Source organism: Palaemon carinicauda, chromosome 29 (assembly GCF_036898095.1).
Source record: "Palaemon carinicauda isolate YSFRI2023 chromosome 29, ASM3689809v2, whole genome shotgun sequence".
Lineage (NCBI taxonomy): Eukaryota > Metazoa > Arthropoda > Malacostraca > Decapoda > Palaemonidae > Palaemon > Palaemon carinicauda.
Genome location: NC_090753.1, coordinates 80,074,449 through 80,098,596, shown reverse-complemented (window position 1 = coordinate 80,098,596; position 24,148 = coordinate 80,074,449). Strand labels below are relative to the sequence as shown.

The 24,148-nt window shown below is 39.9% G+C and overlaps 1 protein-coding gene across 1 annotated transcript in view; it reads left to right on the top strand.

The window, feature by feature from the left end:
* Positions 1 to 24,148, top strand: part of LOC137622289 (uncharacterized) — a 73,553-nt gene that overhangs the window by 25,029 nt on the left and 24,376 nt on the right. Inside the window, exon 10 of the mRNA XM_068352849.1 lies at positions 1,672 to 1,803. The gene's annotated coding sequence lies outside the window, so the exon portion shown is untranslated. The remainder of the gene's footprint in view (positions 1 to 1,671; positions 1,804 to 24,148) is intronic.

Below are 24,148 nucleotides of genomic sequence, written 5' to 3'. Positions count from 1 at the left end.
TATTTGTTTAACCTTTAACCAAAAAATTTAAAATTTTGGGAAAAATACATAATTTGATCACTACTGTACAAACACACATTCCTCATTGGGAGTATGCTTTCAGCGAAACTGGGTGAAACTGAAATTTAGAGATGTTGCTAAATGTTTGGTCACCAGTGTGTAGGCCTGACCTGTCATTGAACTCTCTTCAGCTGCCTCGTACTACAAACTTACACCAGGCTTCCTCATCTGGCTGTGTAAATGTTTTGCTTTTTCATTTTGATAAATTTTGGTAGTTCTTGTATAGGGTATATTTAGAAGGAAGAATTTGCTGTATCTTTCCCAAGAAATAACTGATAGATTTGGGCAAACCTGTTGATATCCGCATTCTTTGTTCTTGTGGTCTTTCTCCGTGAATCGTCATCAGCATCTGCAAGTGTGACCTGGTAGAATGTGAACTTTTTCTTCCTTCTTTGCGTAACCTTTGTGAGAATCTTCACTGTTACTTCTAGAGGATAAAAAGTTAGACATGATCGAGTATGTCCAGGAAGATGTGAAATTTGAGCGGCCCCTCGTAGTATCGGGTGATATTGAGGAAGGAGAGGTCTAATTGGTAAGGGACCTCTGGTAGTGGTTCTAACATGCCCTAGTTACTATACTGACACTATTAGAGTGAGTGAGCTTAGTTTATTCCTGGCATTCCATGCAACCCTTTTCTCTGGTATATTTAGCAGTATTTATAGCTTACAAATTGTGCTGAAAGGAGCATTTCACTGGGCGATACAGGTCCCTCGCCCAGAAAGATTTTTCCTTCGTCAAAATCCCTTTTTTAAACACTATCAAAAGATAAATTGATGAAAGCAAATGGATCGTGAATTCTATGGAAGACTGTATAAGTATCCTTACCTCTAATTCTTGAAGAAAAGTTGATTTACTTGAACGCTGGTAAGAAAAGGGTTGTGTAATCGAGGAGATGTGCTTATATGAATATAAGAAAAGAAAAATTTTCCCATAAAACTTTCATTCGAAAAACATTTGAAACATGAAATATAGACATTTCATAGCCAAAAATGCAATGAGATCCGTAAGTTGTAATGTATGTTGAATAGACCTGTAAAGGGATACTTCATGTACAAGTGAGACCCCTCTAGGAAATTGTAGATAAATGATTAATTGCACGACATGCAGCAATATAATGCATGATGTCTTTACTACATTTCTCAAAGCTTTTGGATGTTCAACAATATAACCATATCAATGACATCTTCATTACTTTTTGGGTGTCTATCCTTAACACATCATCAGCTGTGAAAGATATTTGTTTGAATTAAAAGTGATATAGAATACATGAATGAGTTTATACAAAGAATAGCTCTTAACCATCATAAGTTAAATTTAAAACCACTTTATCATAAAAACAAACCAAGAGTGAGTGAGTTTTTACATTGACAGAACCATTGAAATGTACAAAAATATTCTAATGCCCATAATATAATGCAAGGTTTCAATTCTATTACTGTGTATGGAATATACCCTGAAAATGTGAACTAGGACTATTTTATTAAAGAGCTTGGCTTTATATTTAAAGTAGGCTTTAATGATTTAATTATGAGACAGCTATTCAAATATCATATTGATAATTTCTTTTAACCAGAATTACAATTTTTTTCTAAATTTACCCATTTATTACAGATTTTCACGGATGACAAGATGGGCCTAGCAAGAATCTTCCGTTCTGTAACTCCAGTCAGCATGTTCTGATGCTGACAGCAAAAGACCTCTTGCTAGATCCTTGATATGTTACTACAAACTGCACATTTAAATGTAAACTATCAAACCAACAGTTAGTGGGGTATCTTGATGTTTGAAAATCTTATATTTTTAAATTATAGAAAATATTGTTGATTTAATTTGAGGTAAATGTTGATTTATTATTTTAAATCTGTTGTTACTCTAGTACAAACCTATGTCCTCTATGAGGAGTATGCTTTCAGCGAAACTTGGTAAAACTGAAATTTAATGAGGTGTTGGTAGTTGTTTAGACGCTCAACTGGCCATTGAACTTCCATTTCTTCAGCTGCCTCATACTACAAACTTACTTCAGGCATCATCTGTCTTTTTCATGCAGGGGATATTTAGAAGGAAGAATTTGCAGTTTTTTCAATACTAACCGTAATAATTTGTGCAAACATGTTGAAATCCACATTCTTCTTTCCTGTGGTATCTTTCCCCTGAAACTTCATCAGCATGTACGACCTGGTAGAAGGTGACCTTCAAGATCTTTCTCCTCTTCTGACTCACCTTTGTGAGCATCTTCACTGCTACAACTTGGAGAAAAAGTTAGTCATCAAGTATGTCCAGGAAGACACGCAGGTTATTGTTCATTTAAGTGGAGCTATGGCTTTTAATTTTTTGTCTTTTTATTTTTCAAAGATTTTTAGCAACCTAGTGTGGCATACCAAATCAATATTCACTAAGGATTGTTGAAAGATTACTTTTTTTGCTAATAAAGATTGCTAGGCTCTCTAATTTGTAGCTTCCTCTTAATGGGAGAATGCCTTGATGAAGTCATTGAGCTTCAGCACAGCATTTTATTCCCGTGCCGAAACTTGGTGACGGGCAAGAGGGCTCTCGAACTTGGGGAAATTGTTCCCCCAGTTCAAATCTAAATTTCTTTCTCATCTTTTTCTTCCTCTTTATATTACTTCAACCTCCTAATTTTTTAAACTTTTTCATGTTGCTGTCCCAACCCTACGAGTAAAATTTCCCATATGTATGTGTATATATTTACATATGTTTTTTGTTTTCTTTTTTTTATGGCGTGGATGTTTCTACATCTGTTATTGCCACTTGGATGGATGTCTAAAACTGTTATTGCTGCCTGCATTGATGAATGGGAAAGGTGTCACGGTTGGGAGTTATTTGTGCTCAAAGCAATTTGTGAGAGTATTGGATGATCTCAGCCATCCCGAAGATGATTTGGACCTTTTTGGCAGAACTATTCTCAAGTGTTGGGTCTTAGGAATACAGGGGGATCCAATGCTTAGGGTAGGACTCTCGGCTTTTGGCCGGAAGCCCATCATTACAGATATGGAGAGGATGATTCCATCTTTTCTTGCTCTGTCCTAACAGGCGGGTTCAGCTTACACTTGTGCCTCTATATCTGTTTTGGTGCTATCCTTCATGTAGGGTATGGAGTGGACCATCTGGGAAGTATACTCTCATTATGCTGGTAGTGGAGAGTGCAAATTTCCTTCCCAACATGTGATGCCTTGACATTCTCAAGCAGGTGAATCAAACAATTTCAAATTGCATTTCTCTTTTTTTTTTTTTTCTCATGGATTCTTGTGACACGCCCCCCCCTCCCCTGGATATGCTGACTCGGCCCCCGGCACTGTTGACAACCTCTGGCAATTCATTTAAAGAAAATTCCGTTGACTTGGGAACTAAAAAGGACTCTTCTTCGAACATTCGAAAAAAGGGTAATTTGGGCAACACATGGAAATTAAAAATCCTGCACGTTACCTAAATCTCATTAGAAGCTGATTATGATGTGCTACATAAAATATTTGAATGCTATGGATTAATAAAAGAAATTAGAATGAAACCTCGATGATAAATGGGATTCTTGGTTATCATTTGATTGTCATGAGGAAGCATTCAATGCAAGTCGTAATATTGTTAATATTAAAGTAGGTAATATGAGTATTAAGGGTGCTTTGTGTGATGGGGCACCTAAAGATCTGGATGTCAACAGACCAGAAGACTGGATTGATAAAGACTTAGAAATAGATATGCCATCCCAAAGAAAGCCAAAACCACCAATGTGGCTTCTTGCTCAATCTACAGGACGTACAGAAAATTATTTTAAGAAATGCAAATTTCTTCAGAGGAAGGTAGGAATGATTGCACCTGGAGATATATCTCGATTCGGTAAGAAAAGTTACATGATAAAGGCCAAGTCATACACAAAGTAAGTTTATTGTCCAATTTAAAGACAGTAAATGATATAAAATTGGACATCAAACCCCATCTAAACTTTAGCTATGGATTGGGAGTGGTTTTCAATAGGGATCCATATGAATTTACTGAAGAGGAGATATTAGCTGTGTGTCCACTATCACTGTTTTAATTGCTTTAAATTTGGGCTTCCTTCCAAAGTTTGCAAGAATGATAGAATTTGTAATACTTGCTCCAATCTTTACCATGGAGAAGTACACTTGAGGTAAGGTGCTTGAACTGCAACTCAATCATAAATCTAATGATAGGAGCTGCCAGTTTTATAAGTTAAAAGAAGCTGCCCTCAATAAATCAATTTCTGGGTCGATCTGTGACGGCCGGTGAAAAGGGTCCTCCTTTACACTTTTCTAATATAAATCTTCCAAATATACTAGAGAAAGATAAAAGCATGGAATGCAGAGGTTACAACCCTCGCGCGATCACCTTGTTGGTGTCATGTATTTAACAAGGGCGTGTGAAAACCGCTATTCACAGGCTGTTTTCCATTTAGATAATCCCTTCATCAAAGGGAAGGGCCGTGACAGGCCCTAGAAAATACAGTAGGACTACCCCACCGATACCTACTACTCTCGCTCTCCAGGTCATCCTTCTGTTTTGGACTTGCCCACTAAGTAGTTATTTATTTTGTTCGGTGTGTTTCGCAAGTGATTGTCGTTAATTCAACATGACTGACGTTGCTACTTCACCTTTACCAATGTTAAGTACCATGGTTTGTTTTGACAGTTTTTTCAGTACCGGGCATTTGTCCTCTTTCCAGTAATGTGGATTTTAAATTTGGAATAGGCTTGGCCGTCCTTGGTATCGGCAGCCATTTTGGTTTTGTTCGATTCGGTAGTTTTTCAAGTTAATATTGCCCATCTGGTACTGTCATCTAGGTTATATCACTTACGTTTTATGACCAATATTATTATCATTATTTATTATTGTTTTTTACTATGGTATTTATTTGCTAGCAAGTCCAATTTGGACGAAGAATATCGATCTAGTCTTTGTTATAGTGATGTACACTCCTCAGGAAGGTGCTCGTTTTAGACTATATCTTTGTTTAATTGTTACGTTGTCGTTATTCTTCGTTCTGGGTTATTACAATTTTATCATTATTCTTATCATATTATTGTGTGATTTTGGTTTATTATGTAACCTTGAGAGCGTGAGCATAGAGTGCTCGTTTTCTGTTTCTACAGTTACGAGTTACCCTTCTCTCGTTTTCTTTATTAAGCTCGAGTAAGGGAGGTGGATTTCCCGTTTTCCGTTTTTATACGATCACGAGTTATTCCTGCCTCCTCTTATTCTCAGAGTTGATGATATTACGTTTAATGATATTCACGTTTTATTGTTGTGGTGACTGTTAATATAGCTAGCACTATTATAGGTTACGTTAGTGTATGAGTCATTAGTTGGGGTCGCTTTATGCCGACACCCTTAGCTCCGCCTTGAGTTATACTCCGCTATAATGGATACTCATTGGGTGAGAACTAGTCAGATATTTGGAGTGCGTCGGTAAAAGCCAGCACTCAAACTCTGGCTGCGGCCTTTTGCACACGAACCTTTGTCATGATTGATCACAATTACATTATTACGGTCCCTTTTTTCATCGAATCTCTGGCTTCACTGGAGATAACACAGACATTCAGTATTGAGGAATGTTATCGTACCGCTGAGGGTCACGATTTCACGATGACGGACCTTTGTCACCAAATCTCCGGTACAAACAGAGATCAATCAGACGATCAGAACCGGAGTTAACAATTTGATCAATCAGACGATCAGAACCAGGGTACGAACCCTTTTTCATGAATAATCACAATTTCGTTATTACGGTCCTTTTTCATAGAATCTCCGGCTTAACCGGATATCACACACACGTTCAGCATTGAGGTTAATATTAGCTTTCCTCTGATGTTCACGTTTTCACTATGACGGACTTTTGTCACCGGATCTCCGGTGGCAACAGAGATCAGTCAGACCACGGGTGGTCTGTAAAGGAAAGGATTTAACATGAATACAAAGTAAACTGTACTTACTTTAATGACACTTTGAATTTGCGTTGATAATATTTATTAGCTATTCTTGAAAGTCCTAATGAAAATATATGAACATAATTAGCAATTTTAAAGAAAAGTCATTCAATTTACTATCTTTGGGGTATAGCGCGCCACTTGTAATCATGAAATGCGCCACTGTTGGCGCATGCACCATAGGTTGGCCACCCCTGACTCAGACGTTCAGAACCGGGGTTAACATTATTTTACTGATGAGGTTATAGTTACATTTTATGTGGTTACTGGATATTAGTATTCTATTGATTCATCTGTTCACTGACCAGAGTCTCAAGGAACAGTAGATAGCTTCTCATGGCATGGTTGGTTTCGACCTGGCTTTTCATTAGAAGGGGCTAGCGTTCGTTTCCAAGTACTGAGTAGAAATTTATTTCTATTTGAACACTGTTGTATGGATATTTATCCATATTTATTCATATTTATAATTAAATATATGCATAAATATAGACATTATTATTAGTTAGTTATACGATTGATCCCAGTCTGTGAATAGGATCACTAACCAGAGTTTCAAGGAACATCCAGACTTATGTCCCCTTTCTTTTACAGAAGGTCCGCCTACATGGTATGGTTCCCGGAGTCATGCACGCTCTGCTACGAGCTGTCCTCCCTAATCCTGACCCATGATGTAAGTTGGTTCTAATATGTTTCCTTTTGGTACCCTTTGGCGATGATTTAATTTGATCCGAATTAATGTATGAATTGCTTATTGAGGAGAACGGTCTTCTCCTTCATCACTAATCCCCTCACTTCTCTCAGGATGATGATGAATCTCTCCGGCCTGCAAGAGCGGCTCTCCGCCCTTGGGTATCAAAGTTTGGAAGGAATGCTCCATCTAGAGGACCCTATCTCCTCGGAGTGTCCTCTCTAGGGTTGGACATCGACCCCATGGACGGGCAGGTAGGTGGTGATGAGTTTGGAGCCTTCAGCTTTGCAATTACCTGCGTCACCGACCTAGGACCCTCAAAGGATCCTGATGTTCATATTACCTTGTATAAAACCGTGACTGCTAAAAGCCAGGGGTAGGGTTAAAGAGCAGATACAACACATTCTAGGGCAAGTCAAGGGGCTATGACGGAACTCAAAGATATGGTGGTGAGTCGGATCCGTTCAGGAACTCGGATGACTCCCCCTACAGCCCCAGGCGTATCGAAGTAACCTCCTTCGATAAAAACAACACACAGAAATTTGCCTTACATGTCCCATATATAGATGGTACCATAACTCTGGATGGCATAGACGTCCGTCCTCTGGAGGACCTAGAATTTACTCTAAGGGACTAGAATTCCCATTCAACGGATTAGTTAGATTGAAAGAGCATGCCTTGGTTAGGTTAGACAAGGTACCGAAGGTAACGGTATTATTTCCTAAAGGGCAGGCCCGATTTGTCTGGACCAGGATGTTGTCAGTCTGGGGGGTACGATAATTCCAAGCTCACCCCACACAATGGGGAATACGCCATATCTACAGATGCTCTCATTGTTGCCTTGCCTATTATGGATAAATGGACAGGTCTTACTATTCAAGCTGACAAAGAAGGTTCGGCCATGCCGGCTCTTAAAGAGCCGGACCCCACCTCGGGGAGACCCTAGCCTCGATTTATCCCACTGAGACTTTGTTTCGGATATTCATGAAGAACCAATCTCTGCCCTTCCAATTAGACCTACACGTTTGGTGGTCTGATCGGGTTAGTTGTGGGAAATACGTTCTGTCTGAGGCCTCTATCAGACAGGAATCGAGCAGGCTGATAGTTTCCTCCTGATGGGGTAAAACCCTCTTCCCTCAGGAGGAGGTGAACAAGGTTCTACAAGATGATACGAGAGCAACCCAAAATTGCAGGAAAGGCGGGGCCTCACTGCCAGAAAGAAGGTCGAAGACCAAAAGCAAGCTTTCTTCAAGAAGAAGCAGAGAGTTGCCCTCTACAAAATGAACCGGGGTCACTGCCATCAATAGTCAGTTACCCACTCGACATCACAGTCTTCCTCTGATTCGACGCCTATGCATCCGGATCCCCCCCCTCATCAGGTGGGGGTACCTCACTGATTCCCCAGGTACACAGCCCAACCCCGTTTGGATGCCCTCGCATGCATACAGCCCTAGCTCCGAACCCTCAGGTTCCTTTCGTGAACACCAGAGAGGAAGATACAGGAGTAGAAGACAGTTCCGCCATCAAGGTGGACCTAGGAAAAAGGGGGCTCGGGGAAGGAAAAGACCTAGGTTCACTCCCTCACAACGAGGTGGTCCCGGTGGGGGGGAGACTTTACCACTTTCAAGACCATTGGATCTTCGGTCCGTGGGCTCATAGCATAATCCCTAAAGGTTTGAGGTGGAAATGGCCACAAGGTCCTCCTCCTCCACCACTGACCTTCTCCCAGAAATCCACTCCCATCCTGAAAGAGTACACCAGAGTTACTCAAGAAGAAATCAATCAAACGGGACCGATCACCGAAGTTCCAAGGCCTCCTGTTCACAATTCCGAAGAAGGGCTTGTCGGCATTGAGAGTGGACCGGGACTTGTCAAAGCTAAACTTTTACATTCTCTGCGACAAGTTCCGGATGTTGACTATCTCTCAGGCACGTACCTTACTTCCCCGTGGGGCCGTCACCACCTCTGTCGATCTTACCGACAACTATTATCATGTGCCTATAGCTCGAAACTTCTCTTCTTATCTGGGTTTCCGCTTAGGCAGGAAAGCCTTTGCGTTCAAGACATGCCCTTCAGCCTCAACATTGATCCCAGGATATTCACGAAACTGGGAGAGACAGTGTTAGAACAACTCAGGAACCAAGAGATACAGATCATGGCTTATCTGGACGGTTGGCTCATTTGGGCCCGGTCGGCCATAGAAGGCAATAGAGCTACAAAGGAAGTACTTCGATTTCTCGACAACCTGTGTTTTCGGGTCAATCTCCAAAAGTCTCGCCTGCAACCATCAGCCCACTTAGAATGGTTAGACATTCAGTGGGACCTTTCGAAGCACACGTTGTCTCTCCTTTCCAAACCCTCTTAATGAGAGAATGCCTTGATGAAGTCATTGAGCTTCAGCACGGCATTTCATTCCCGTGCTGAATCTTGGTGACGGGCAAGAGGGCTCTCGAACTTCGGGAAATTGCTCCCCCAGTTCGAATCTAAATTTCTCTCTTTCATCTTTTTCTTCTGCTTAATATTACTTCGACCTTCTCCTAATTTTATCAAATTTCCTTTCTTTCATCTTGCTGTCCTATCTCTATGATTATTATTTTTCTTAGTTATATATATATATGTAGATGTATGCATATATATATATTTATTTATTTTATTTGTTCATTTATTTTTTTATCTATTTTTTTTTCTATTTTATTTAAATGGCGTGGATATTTCCACATTCGTTATTACTGCCTGCTTAGATGAATGGGAGAAGGGATCACGGTTGGGAGGTATTCGCATTCAAAGCTATATATGAGAGTATTGGATGATCTCAGCCATCCCAAAGATGGTTTGGACCTTTTTGGCGGAACTACTCTCAAGGGTTGGGTCATCGGAATCCAGGGGGATCCAATCCTTGAGGTGGGACTCTTGGCTTTTGGCCGGAAGCCCATCATTACAGATATGGGGAGGATGATTCCATATTACTTTGGTCTCAGTCCTAACAGGCGGGTTTAGCTTACACCTGTGCCTCTATATCTGTTTTGATGCTATCCTTCGGGTAGGGTATGGAGTGGACCATCGGGGAAATATACTCTCATTGTGCCGATAGTGGCGAATGCAAATTTCCTTTCCAACGTATGATACTTTCTTATAATTCTCAAGCAGGTACCCCAACAAAACAACAAAAAACCTGAAAATCCCTCCCTTAAATATGGACCCTTCAAATACTGACTCCCCATCCCCTGGATTTGCTGACTCCCCCCCGGCACTGTTGACGACTTCTGCTACTGAAATTAAGGAAAACTCTGTTGACGACCTTCGAACTAAAAAGGACCACTCTACTGATGTTAAAAAATCTAGCAATTTGGGTAACACAGGGAAACTATGATTCCTTCATGTTTCCCAAATCCCATTAGAGACAAATTATGATGATATATATAGAGCATTTGAGTGCTATGGATTGATAAAGGAAATACGGATGCGACTTGGAGATGAAAAATGGGACTCTTGGATATCTTTTGAAAGTCATGATGAAGCGTTTAATGCCATAAGTAATATTAGTAGTATCAAAATTAACGAATTGAACATCATGGGAGCTCTTTGTGATAAGGTCCCAAAGGAATTGGATGTGTACAAACCTGCTGATTGGTTTGAAAAAGATAGAAATGTACCCATGCCTTCACAGAGAAAACCCAAACCACCTATGTGGCTCTTAGCTGAACCTAAAGGGATAATAGGGAATTATTTTAAGATATGTAAGTTTATCCAAAAAAAAGTAGGAACCATAGCACCTGGAGATATATCTCGTTTTGGGAAGAACAGTTATCTCATCCATGCCAAATCTTCGACTCAGTCTGCAATACTGTCTAACTTACAGACAGGCAGTGATGAAATTACATTGGAAATGAAACCTCATCTAAATTTTAGTTATGGAAGGGGAGTGGTCTTTAATAAGGACCTATACGAATTTACAGAGGAGGAGATACTTTCTATGTGTCCATTAAATGTATGGAAAGTGCATAAGGTTCCTGGAACTTCAATGATTATACTTACTTTCCAGGATGCTGATGTACCTTTCCATATTTTTATTGAAAATGAAAGGATTAAAGTTCGACCTTTCAAACAAAAGCCCCTGCAATGTTTTAATTGTTTTAAATTTGGACACCCATCCAAAGTTTGCAAAAATGGAAAAATGTGTGGTATTTGCTCCAAAACTTATCATGGAGAATGTACACTTGAGGCCAGGTGTTCAAATTGCAATTTGAATCATAAATCAACTGATAGGATATGCGAACTGTATAAGTTGGAGGAAGCTGCCCTAAACAAATCAAGTTTAGAACACATAAGTGTGGGACATGCAAAAAGAATGTTGAATAAATCAACCAGCTATGCAAAGGCCTTAAAATCAAAGGTAAATTTACCACAGGAGACAGCAACCCCACCTAGCACTGCCAGTAATTCTAAGAAAAGAAATACAACCTCTGATGATAAAGTACTGCATGACAAAGTAATCGTATTGCCTTCTGAGGCTTTGCCACAGCGTATTAAAAATGGGTCATTGCCCATTTCTGTACAGCCTTCGTCCCCCATTACTAACATTAGTACTAACCTCTCCCAGGCCATGTCCTTGCCTGATTTGATGGAGATGCCACCTGACACTAAGTTACCAGGTGCACCTGTATTGGGGAAGGTGCAAAAACCTGGTAGCTCAAAACCTACTAATCGGAAAAGAGAGAGACCTCCATCTCTCTCACCCCCTTCCATGAGAAATATCAAAATTACGACGTCAAATAAATATGATGATTTGTCTGTTGATATTTCTGATCTGGAAGTCAATTTAAATAAATCGGAAATTCAAGTGGAGGTCCACCAACCTCCTCAACAATCAGATCAAAAAGACAAAAAGAAAATCATAAATTCTAAACCCAATCTATCAAGACCTTCTTTAATAAAACCACCTAAAAATAGTGTTAGATCAAAAACTGCTAATGGGAAGACTCCATCCAAGGGGTCTACCAAATTATAAACCATAGTTTTTTCCTCCATTTTGCAATGGAATTGTCAGGGTTTAAGGGCCAAATATGAAGAACTTAAGCTCCTTATTCATGAGCATTCCCCCATAATTATTTGTCTACAGGAGAGCAAACTTGATCATAATACCCCATGTCCTCGCGAATACATTAGTTATAGGACACCATATGATCACCAAGTGGGGAGCCATGGCGGAAGTCTCATATACGTTCGTCGAGATGTTCCCCAAGTTTCTCTGTCTATTCGTACACCTCTGCAGGCAGTGGTTGTACAGATCGACATAGGGCGAAAATATACAATTTGTTCTCTGTACTTGCCTCCAAATGATAACATTTTGTATGACAACTTAGTGGAGGTGATTCAACAACTCCCTCAACCTTTTCTTTTACTTGGAGATTTGAATGGTAGACATCCTTTGTGGGGTGATGTTTTAGCAAACACGAGGGGAAATATCATATCATCAATTGTGGAAAATGAAGATGTGGGACTCCTTAATACAGGAGAGCCCACACACTTTCATGTCCAGACAGGTACCTTGTCATGTATTGACCTAGCAATCGTAAGCTCTAATTGCCTAATAGACTTCAATTGGAGAACATTAGATGATTGGCATACTAGTGATCACGCACCAATCATTATAAACACCAACAATGGTCCACCTTTACAGGGATCGCCACGATGGAATCTTGACAAGGCGGACTGGGGTAAATTTCGTGAGCTAAGCGAAATTGAGGGGATGCAGGACAAGTTGAAAATATCGATGATGCCATAGACTTACTGAATGGAACTCTCCATACAGCAGGAGTCAATTCAATTCCAAAAACAACAGGGTTATTCAAACGACGACCAGTCCCGTGGTGGTCTTCAGAACTAACTGCCCTGCACAGAGCCACAAGAAGATCTTTAACACGATTGCGTAGACGCAGAACTGATGAGAATTTAATTATGTACAAGAAATGTAGAGCACAGTTCCGTCGTGCCATGAAAGAAGCAAGGCGCCAGTCATGGATGTCTTTTGTTTCCTCCATTAACAGTAGAACACCACCATCTTCTGTGTGGAGGAAAGTAAAAAAGATAGCTGGCAAATTCACCCCCAACCCACCACCAGTGTTGAAGGTGAATGGCCAGTATGTAACTGAAGCAAAGGAAGTTAGCAATGCCCTGGCTAATCATTTTTCAAATGTATCCAGCAAGTGTGAAGGAGCCCCTGGTCACCAGTATAGGAGCGCTGAAGAAAAGAAAATTTTAAATTTTGCAACAAGAAGGGAAGAGTCGTATAATTCTCCTTTCACTGAAAGAGAATTTGATTCCGCACTTGCTCATTGCAACGATACAGCCCCTGGACCCGATGGAATTCCATATGCAATGATTAAACATGTACATTTTAATACAAAGCTATTTATTTTAAGTATTATTAATAGAATATGGCATGATCATAGTTACCCAAGTGTTTGGGAACTAGCCATTATTTTAGCCTTTTTAAAACCCGGTAAAGACAAGTTTTTAGCAGCAAACTATCGTCCTATTGCATTGACATCTTGTTTATGTAAAATCATGGAGAAGATGGTCAATGCAAGGCTGATATGGTACCTTGAAAAGAAAGGTATTTTATCACCGATTCAATGTGGATTCCGAAAAATGCACTCAACGACTGATGTGTTGATACGACTAGAGTCTTCTATTTGTGAAGCCTTTGCTTCCAAACAGCACCATGTTACAGTATTTTTTGACCTTGAAAAGGCATATGATACCACATGGAGATATGGTATACTTAAAACCATTCATGAATTGGGATTGAGAGGAGAGCTGCCACTATTTATTCAGGCATTTCTTTCACGTAGAGTTTTTCAAGTGAGAGTTGGGGAAACACTATCTGAGAGTAAGTGCCAGGAAGGAGGAGTTCCTCAGGGTAGTGTGCTGAGTGTAACCCTTTTTGCACTAGCAATTAATGGGATATCCAAAGCCATTCCCCAGGATGTTCTCTCAACATTATTTGTGGATGATCTCTCAATATCATTTGCTGGCACTAGAATGGCAATGGTTGAGAGAAAAATCCAACACTATTGATAAAATTATCCAGTGGGCTGACATGAATGGATTTAAGTTCTCGACAAGTAAAACTACCGTTGTCCATTTTTGTCGTATCCGGGGAGTACATCCAGACCCGGATATATACATTAAAGGTCAACGGATACCATGTGCAAGAGAAGCTAAATTTTTAGGTTTGATATTTGATTGTAGGCTGACATGGGTTTCTCACTTAAAAGCATTAAAAGCTAAATGTGTTGAAGCTCTGAATATCTTAAAAGTATTGTCCCATACATCGTGGGGGGCAGACCGCAATACTATTTTAAAATTATACAAGGCCTTGATTTTTTCCAAAATTAGTTATGGTTGTGAGGTATATTCTTCAGCCACCCCAAGCCGGTTAAAAATATTAGACTCGATACATCATGCAGGTATTAGATTGTCTACTGGAGCTTTTAAAACCTCGCCTATCCCAAGTCTCCTTGTTGATGCTGGAGAGTTACCTCTAGACCTATACCGAATGTCTTCCATTCTTCGGTATTGGTTTAGATTGCAAAGACTCCCTAACTCTCTCGCCTTTCAGACTGCAAGCCTTGTAAGACACGCATCATACTTTGAGTTGCACCCAAAATCTCCTCAACCTTATGGCTTTCGGGTGAAACGATTATTAAATAGTCTAGATTTAATTAGAAATAAGGTACTTCCATTCAAGGTATCACCAACGCCTCCATGGAAGTTACCAGAGATATCTTTTTGTAAATATTTTATTGGAGATAAGAAGAATATGTCAGACCTAGAAGCCAGGTCTCTTTTTAATGAACATGTTAGAGAACATAGAGGATCAACTTTTATCTATACTGATGGCTCCAAATCTGATGCTGGCATTGGATTTGGAGTACATAGTAATGGTTTTAATTGTAGAGGTGCACTTCCTCTGACCGCTTCCATATTTACTGCCGAACTGTATGGCATATTAACCGCTATTGAGAAAATAGCGTTGGAGAAGGAGGGTAATTTTACAATTTTTAGTGATGCAAGGAGTGTCCTTCAAGCTATGGAAGTTTTTAATTCTAATAACCCTTTAGTTTTAAAGATTTTAGAATGGCTTTTCATAATTGGACGGAGAGGTATAACAGTTCAATTTTGTTGGGTTCCAGCACATGTAGGTGTGTCTGGGAATGAGAAGGCAGATTCACTGGCTAAGGAGGCTGCATCAGAGTTGCTGCCAAGAAGGTATCCCATTCCCTGTGATGATTTCTTACCTGACATCAAGAAATTGGTTTGCAATAAATGGCAACAGCAATGGGATAGTCAAGATGGCAATAAAATGCGAGAGATAACAAATGACATATCTCCTTGGAGGTATAATATGATGCCCCGAAAATGGGAGACGTCTCTTTGTCGTCTCCGTATTGGTCACACTCGGTTTACACACGAGTTTTTGCTGAAGGGCCAACACCAACCATATTGTGACGACTGTGTAGTACCTCTAACAGTAAGGCATTTGTTGACCGAATGCCCCAATTATAACAACTTGCGGAATAGATATTTGTTTGAGGCTCGAGGTGAGGGTGGCAGGTTCATCCTTGCCAAGATTCTTGGAAATGATGTGTCCTACCATGCAAGTGGCATTTTTAGATTTATTTCAGAAGCAGGTCTTCTGAAAAATATTTAACTTTTATTACATTCAACTTTTATGATTTTAATTGAATACTCTTTTATTTTTTATTTTATTTTATCTTTTATTTTTGTATACATAAATTAAATGTTACCGGCGTCAATGACCTCAGATGTCAGGATGCCTGAAAACTTTGAATCAATCAATCAATCAATCTCCTTTCCAAAAAGGTAAGAGGAATAGCTTCCAAGATCAAGAATTTTCTCAAACACAAACAGATGTCCAGAAGAACCTTAGAAAGTATCATCAGCCTTCTCCAATTCACTTCAATAACAAAAATTCAAAGACATCAATCGAGTTTGGAGATTGAGAGCTACAGTACCTTTAAGAGACAAGGTCTCGAAGATCCCCTCTGTCTTGAAAATGAGACCACGCCCATGGTCCGAACCGAAGAACCTCTCCAAATCGGTTCCTCTACAATTCCCACCTCCACAAGAGACATTCCATACAGCCGCGCCTCTAAGTGGATGGGGGGATTACTCCGAACATCAGATGTTTCAGGGGTCTTGGTCACCCGCCATGAAACAGACCCATATCAATGTTCTCGAAGCCATGGCAGTGTTCTTGACCCTGAAGAGACACTCTCCTCCGAGGTCGAGCCACATCAGAATAGTGTCAGACAGCACAGACGTAGTACACTGCATCAACAGGGGAGGATCCAAATCACCCAACCTGAATCGGATCCTGGTCACTATCTTCGCCTGGCCAACAGAAAAGAACTGGATCCTGTCAGTAACTCACCTTGCTGGAGTCCAGAATGTGGGAACAGACTCACTAGCCAGGACGAAACCACTGGAGTCAGAATGGTCTCTAGACATAATTTCATTCCGGTGGATACTCAGGAACCATTAGAGGAAGGTTTACCTATTTCCCCCAGAGAATCTTCTGATGAGACTTTTTACACAATCTACGCTCCTTCCCGGGGGGCAGTGGCTTTAGTACCACCTCACTGGCCAAGAACAGTTGGTTTCCTCTCCTTCTCGAGTTGAAACTCCGTCCCTTCCGGATTCCGTTCCCCAAACTGACTCAAGTAATCCAACTCACTGTGTCAGATTGCTCAAGGATAGCCAAAACTCTGACTTTGTGCACTACAGGAAGTTTGCAGCTACTATGAGATTCAGGGCCTCTGTAACACGGTTTTTTGGACTTTGCTCCTTATCAAAGCATCGGATGTAGCTGAAAGTTGACATACGTATATTTTACAACCCCACACAAATTTTGTCAGCATTGTCAATCACCTAAACCCGATAATTTTAATTTTTATAGAGTAAAAATGAACTAGCCGACGCCATGGCCAGTGATAACGAGCCAGAGTTGAAAACATTCATTACGTAAGTAATGTAAACTTTTGACAATTTTGCCCCGCCCATCCACCAGACACCCATTCACCTTGTTCCATCGTCTCTGAAACCCATAAGTCAAGATGGCTAACAGGATTTGGAATTGCCCCCGTGGTTGCAAAACTGCATTTGTCTTACGACTTGCAACTTTACATCGTCAAGAGAAAGCTCGTGGCCATATTTACCATAGCCTGAGTAAGTAATTATTCAGTTTCTAGTTTAAATCCAATGTTTATGGTCTGAGTTGTATTTAGCGTAACATGATTATAATACTTGTAATGTCATTCAGGCTTTTGAACATTTCCATTTACTTTTCACTATGCCACCAAGAGAGAGAGAAAGAGAGATTGTATGTAAACAGTCTTTATATAACTTATTTTTGTTAAAATAAGAATTTTGTGCTAAAATCTCCATCAGACCAACGGATCATCCGATATAAGTTTTTTTTTTCTTCTTCTTAGGCCGTATGACCATGTTGGCTATGTTTTGGGCATGACTGCATTTTGTAAATGAATCTGGAATAGTTTTAGGAGTTTTATTTGTACATCTAATGGGAATTTATAGAAGTAAAGTGAACATAATTCATTTATCCTTTAAAATAATTACTACATGTAGCAAAACAAATAGTAGTAAAGATGATAATGCAATGAAGGAATGATACCATACTTTATCTTTAGCTTCAACATCGGCAATAACATACCCAGTTGCCATAATTTTTTGTCAGCTTAATGAAATAACCTATCATCTAATGTTAAACTTAATCTCTGAGGAGGCCATGGCTTATTGCACAGTGAAAAAACATTACAAAGACTTTATGAATGGCGGAACGATACATAAATGTGGGTGGGGTATCTGTGCTAGCGTAGTAATACTACTGTAGCAGTAGTGCCGCAACAGTAGTATACATGAATAAAACGTTTAGGCCAACTGCTGGGAACCTTGAGGATCATTTCGCACTTCTTAAAACTACTCGAGAAATGAGTTTTTATAGTCAAATTTAAATTTTCTGATCCAACAATGCCCATGATAGCCTTCAGTGTTATCCTGAATCATAACCAGGCCAAAGTGGGTGGAGCCTCATGAAGTAATCATTCTGATGATAGTTATTGGTGAAGGTTTAAAGCCAAAATACGGTACCGGCTATTTTTTGTTTGTTTTTGTTTTTACAGTAAATAGGTAGGTAGATAAGACAATAAATAAAAATTTGCTTTACATTGGATATAGCAGTTATCAGATCAAGCTTGTCAACTACGTTTTTGAAAATTACCAACTATTCCTTACACCTTGTCAATCTGATTGTGACCTATAAAGTAGACTGTAATTTCTTAGGAAACTTATTTTGGGAGTTAGACTAATAATCGAAGTGTTTTTATATTAACATATTTTGTTGGTTTGTTCATTATGACAATTAGCAGTGGAGAGGTTTCAGATTTCATAAAGGTGTACTGCTTTGCTTTTATTTCAACTTTTGTGTCATTGTTGGCAGAGGTATAGCCTTCGTTACGTATAGCCAATCATCGATCGAGAAAGAGGGAAGAAATGCCGTCATAAGTTACGTAACGAGTGAGTTCGAAACCTTTTCTGAGTAAGTTGGCCCGTCTTCAAAAAAGTCACTTTTATATTATAAGTACCAAATTTATTCAACCTACGTAATGCAGAATAGTGTCAAAATTTATGTGTAGATATAATGTCCATTCTGAAGAAGAGTTATATTTATGAAATTCATAAATAAAAAATTATTGCGAAAAAACCGTGTTACAGGGGCCCTGAATCTCATAGTAGTAGAGACGAGAACATTGAACCGGAAATTGATCTCTTCATCGAATCAGACAAAAGGGACTCGACAATTCGCCAATATGATTCGCCCGTTAACAACTAGCAGGTTCCCTAAGAGTTCAGACCATACTCGTATGTCTCCGAATATAGACATCTCTTTCTTGAGGTTCTTATTTGGCAAAGGCCTAACAGTTAGCACTTTAACCATCATCAAGTCAGCTTTGAAGAAGGTCTTCCTTGTTGGGTTTAACATTAACCTAGCTGATTCCTATTTCTCATCTATTCCAAAAACATGTGCTAGGCTTTGACCTTCGGTTCGGCCACAAAAGGACTCTGGTCTATGAACGGTGTCCTCAAAACTTGCGCCGGACACGGACAATGAATCCTGCTCTTATCACTCTTCTTAGGACGACTTTTATTTCTAACGGCTTTGGCTTCAGGTGATGGAATATCAGAACTAGCAGCTCGCTCACGAACCCGGAAAACATAATTTCCTCCCTTCAGCTGAAGAACTCCTTTCTCCAGACAATGCTTTTCTAGCTAAGAAATGAGGATCCGCAAAATAGGTGCTCCCCTCGGAAGATTATTCTTCTGCCTCAGGATCTTTTCTCTGTGTTCAGTCACTACTCTCAAGGCCTTTTTTAGCTAGAACTGCCACTAGCTTGTCTGGCCCCTTGGTTATCGGGGAACAAGGAGGTACTATTTCCATTCACGGTATCAGGCAACAAATCCTGTACTTCTTTAAACACTAATCCGGAATCATTTCCCCAGGCTCATGATATACGGACAGTAGATACCTACATCAATTACTTCCAGAACAGGGACTTTGGTGATTTTGAAAAAAATATACGGGTTGGAAATCTCCTATGGTTGTCAAACGCCACTATCTAAAGATCTTACAGGCCCTAAATACCCGACGATGGCAGCGGGGAGCCTTTTCCCTCTCCATTAATCTCTGCTTCTTCCTTTCTTCCATCTCTTCTCTTCTCCCTCCTACCCGCCACTCACACCACGTCGCCACTCTCCTGGGTAGTTCGTTAGCCCTATGATATTTGCCATGTTTAATTCCTATGGTTTAACTGTTATTGTAGTTACGGTTCCTTTAAGGTTTAGATATGCTTGGACATGTAAGGTTTGATGCCTTTTGCGATTCGACACTCAGTTGATTCCTTGTCGTCTTAGTTATTTAGCCTTACGCTTCCTATGTCATTTGGCTAGTTGGTAATTGGACGATTCTTACATTATTATATTATTATATTGTCGTACATGGTGATTGTATTCTCCGCATTGTTATTACTTTATTGGGCTTGGAAGGCATTCTCTGGTACATTTTCACCGGCCGTCACAGATCGACCCAGAAAAGGGATTTTGACGAAGGAAAAATCTATTTCTGGGGAGAGACCTGTGACGCCCGGTGAAACCCTTCCCGGTTAATTTTGTACGGACCCACCCTTTCCTTGCCAAGCCATATGTTCTTGCAGAAGGATGACCTGGAGAGCGCGAGTAGTAGGTGTCTGTGGGGTAGTCCAACTGTATTCTCTAGGGCCTGTCACGGCCCTCCCCTTTGATGAAGGGATTTTCTAAATGGAAGACAGCCTGTGAATAGTGGTTTTCACACGCCCTTGTTAAATACACGACACCAACAAGGTGATCGCGCGAGGGTTGTAACCTCTGCATTCCATGCTTTTATCTTTCTCTAGTATATATGGAAGATTTATATTAGAAAAGTGTAAAGAAGGACCCTTTTCACCGAGCGTCACAGGTCTCTCCCCAGAAATAGATTTTTCCTTCGTCAAAATCCCTTTATTGAACATGTGAGCATAGAGCATGCCAAGAGATTATTAAATAAATCTACTACCTATGCAGAGACATTAAAAACAGGAGAAAAAATTCCTCGGGGAATCATCTCACCCACCTACTACTGTAGGTAGTTCTCCAAAAAGAAATTCACCATCTACTGATAAAGTGCTGCACAATAAGATGAGAATGTCTCCTCCTAAAGATTTACCATCCTGTATCAACGAAAAGACGTTGCCCATCACTATCCAACCTTTATCCCCCATTGCAAAGTAGAGTACTAACTTCTCCCCGGCCATGTCCCTGCCTGATTTAATGGAGATTCCACTTGAAACCAAATTACCAGGTGCACCTGTAGTGGGGAAGGTACAAAAACCTGGTAGCTTAATACCTATCAGTCAGAAAAGAGACAGACCTCCATCTCTCTCACCCCCTTCCATAAGAAATATTAAGAGTTATGACATCAAATAAATGTTTTGTCTTGATGTTTCTGATCAACCAGAAGACAATTTAAATAAATCAGAAATTCAAGTTGAGGTCCACCATCCCCTTTAACAATTAGATCAAAAGGACAAAAAGAAAATAACAAACACAAAACCCAATTTATCAAGACCTTCTCTAATAAAACCACTGGGAAATAGTGTTAAATCAAAAATTGCAAATTGAAAGACTTCATACAAAAGTTCTTCCAAAAATTAAAGCATAGTTTTTAACTCCATTTTGCAATGGAATTGTCAGGGTTTAAGGGCCAAATATAAAGAACTTAAGCTCTTAATTCACAAGCATCATAATGTCTACAGGAGAGCAAGCTTGATGCTAATACCCCCTTTTCCTTGTGAATTTATTAGCTACAGGACACGTATGATCACCGAGTAGGGAGCCATGGCGGAAGTCTCATATACGTTCGAGATGTTCCCCAAATACCCTTATCTATTCATACACCTCTGTAGGCAGTGGTTGTACAGATTGATATCGCGAGAAAATATACAATATCTCTGTACTTGCCTCCAAATGGTACCATTTTGTATGATAACTTAGTAGAGGTGATTCAACAATTCCCTCAACCTTTTCTTTTACTTGGAGATTTGAATGGTAGACACCCTTTGTGGGGTGATGTTTTAGCAAACACGAGGGAAAATATCATCTCATCAATTGTGGAAAATGAAGATGTGGGACTCCATAATACAGGAGAGCCCACACACTTTCATGTCCAGACAGGTACCTTGTCATGTATTGACCTATCAATCCTAAGCTCTGATTGCCTTCTCGAGCTCAATTGGAGGACATTAGATGATTTACATACTAGTGATCATGCACCAGTCATCATAAACTAACACTGGTCCACCTCTACAGAGATCGCCACAATGGAATCTTGACAAGGCGGACTGGGATAAATTTTGTGAGCTAAGCGAAATCGAGGGGGATGCAAGACAGGTTGAAAATATTGATGATGCCATAGACTTACTGAATGGAACTCTTCATACAGCAGGAATCAATTCAATTCCCAAAACAACAGGGTTATTCAACCTATGACCAGTCCCCTGGTGGTCTTCAGAACTAACTGCATTGCACAGAGCCCCAAGAAGATCTCTTTAACACGATTGCGTAGACGCCGAATTGATGAGAATTTAATTATATACAAGAAATGTAGAGCACTGTTCTGTTGTGCCATGAAAGAAGCAAGGCGCCAGTCATGGATGTCTTATGTTAATTCCATCAACAGTAGAACACCACCATCTTCTGTGTGGAGGAAAGTAAAAACGAGCGGGCAAATACACCCCCAACCCACCACTAGTGTTGAAGGTGAATGGTCAGTATGTAACTGAAGCAAACTAACAGACTAAATCGCTAAACTTTAATTCGCTATTCTTTAAATCGCTATTCTTCGTAGGTCCAAATTGGACTTGCAAGCAAATAAATACCATAGTAAAAATTAATGATAACAATAAAAGGCCATAAAACGTAAGTGATATAACCAAGATGACAGAGTACCAGATGGGCAAAATTAACTAGAATATTTACCGAAGCGAACATAACCCAAAATGGCTGCCGATACCTCGGCAAGACAATCGCTTCCAAAACTAAAAACCACCATATTGGAAACAGAACAAATGCCCGGTACTGTCAAAAGCTGCCAAAATAAACTATGGTACTTAACATTGGTAAGGGTGAAGTATCAACGTCAGTCATGTTGAATAAACGACAATCACTTCGAAAAACACTGGGCAAAACACTTATAAACTTTGCTGGCAAGTCCAACACAGAAGGATGACCTAGTGAGCGCGAGTGGTGGGTGTCGGTAGGGTAACCCAACTGTATTCTCTAGGGCCTGTCACGGCCCTCCCCCTTTGATGAAGGGATTATCTAAATGGAAGACAGCCTGTGAATAGTGTTTTACAAACGCCCTTGTTAGATATACGACACCAACAAGGTGCTCGCGCGAGGGTTGTAACCTCTGCATTCCATGCTTTTAATTTTCTCTGGTATATTTGGAAGATTTATATCAGAAAAAGTACAAAGAAGGACTTTTTCGCCGGGCGTCACAGGTCTCTCCCCAGAAATAGATTTTTCCTTCGTCAAAATCCCTTAATTCAACTTTTACTGAAGAGAATTTGATTCCGCACTTTCTCGTTGCAACGATACAGCACCTGGACCTGATGGAATTCCATATGTAATGATTAAGCATGTACATTTTAATGCAAAGTTATTTATTTTAAGCCTTATTAATAGAATATGGCATGATCATAGTTACCCAAGTGTTTGGGAACTAGCCATTATTTTAGCCTTTTTAAAACCTGGTAAGGACAAGTTTTTAGCCGTAAACTATCGCCCTATTGCATTGACATCTTGTTGATGTAAAATCATGGAGAAGATGGTCAATGCAAGGCTGATGTGGTACCTTGAAAAGAAAGAGTATTTTATCACCCATTCAATGTGGATTCAGAAAAATGCATTCTACGACTGGTGTGTTGATACAACTTAAGTCTTCTATCTGTGAAGCCTTTGTTTCCAAACAGCACCATGTGACAGGCTTTTTTTTTTTTTACCTTGAAAAGGCATATGATACCACATGGAGATATGCTATACTTAAAATCATTCATGAAATGGGATTAAGAAGAGAGCTACCACTGTTTATCCAATCATTTCTTTCACATAGTTTTTCAAGTGAGAGTGGGGGAAACTATCAGAGTGTAAATGTCAGGAAGGAGGAGTTCCTCAGGGTAGTGTGCCTAGTGTAACCCTGTTTGCACTAGCATTTAATGGGATATCCTCGTTCATTCCCTGGGACTTTCTCTCAACACTATTTGTGGATCTCTCCATATCATTTGCTGGAGCTAGAATGGCAATGGTTGAGAGAAAACTACAACTCGCAATGGACAAAGTTATTCTGTGGGCTGATATGAATGGATAAGTTTTCAACAAGCAAAACTAGTATTTTACATTTCTGTCGTATCCGGGGAGTACATCCAGACCCGGATATAAACATGAAAGGTCAACGGATCCCGTGTGTAGGGGAAGCTAAATTTTTAGCATTTATTTTTTATTGTAGGTTGACATGGGTTCCACACTTGAAGGCATTAAAAGCTAAATGTCTTGAGGCTCTGAGTCTTTTAAAAGTATTATCCAATACATTATGGAGGCAGACCGTAAAACTATTTTAAAATTACACAAGGCCTTAATTTTTTCCAAAATTAGTTATGGATGTGAAATATACTCCTCAGCCACCCCAAGCTGATTAAAGATTTTAGATTCTCACAGGAGCGTTTAGAACCTCACCTATCCCAAGTCTCCTTGTTGATGCTGGAGGTTA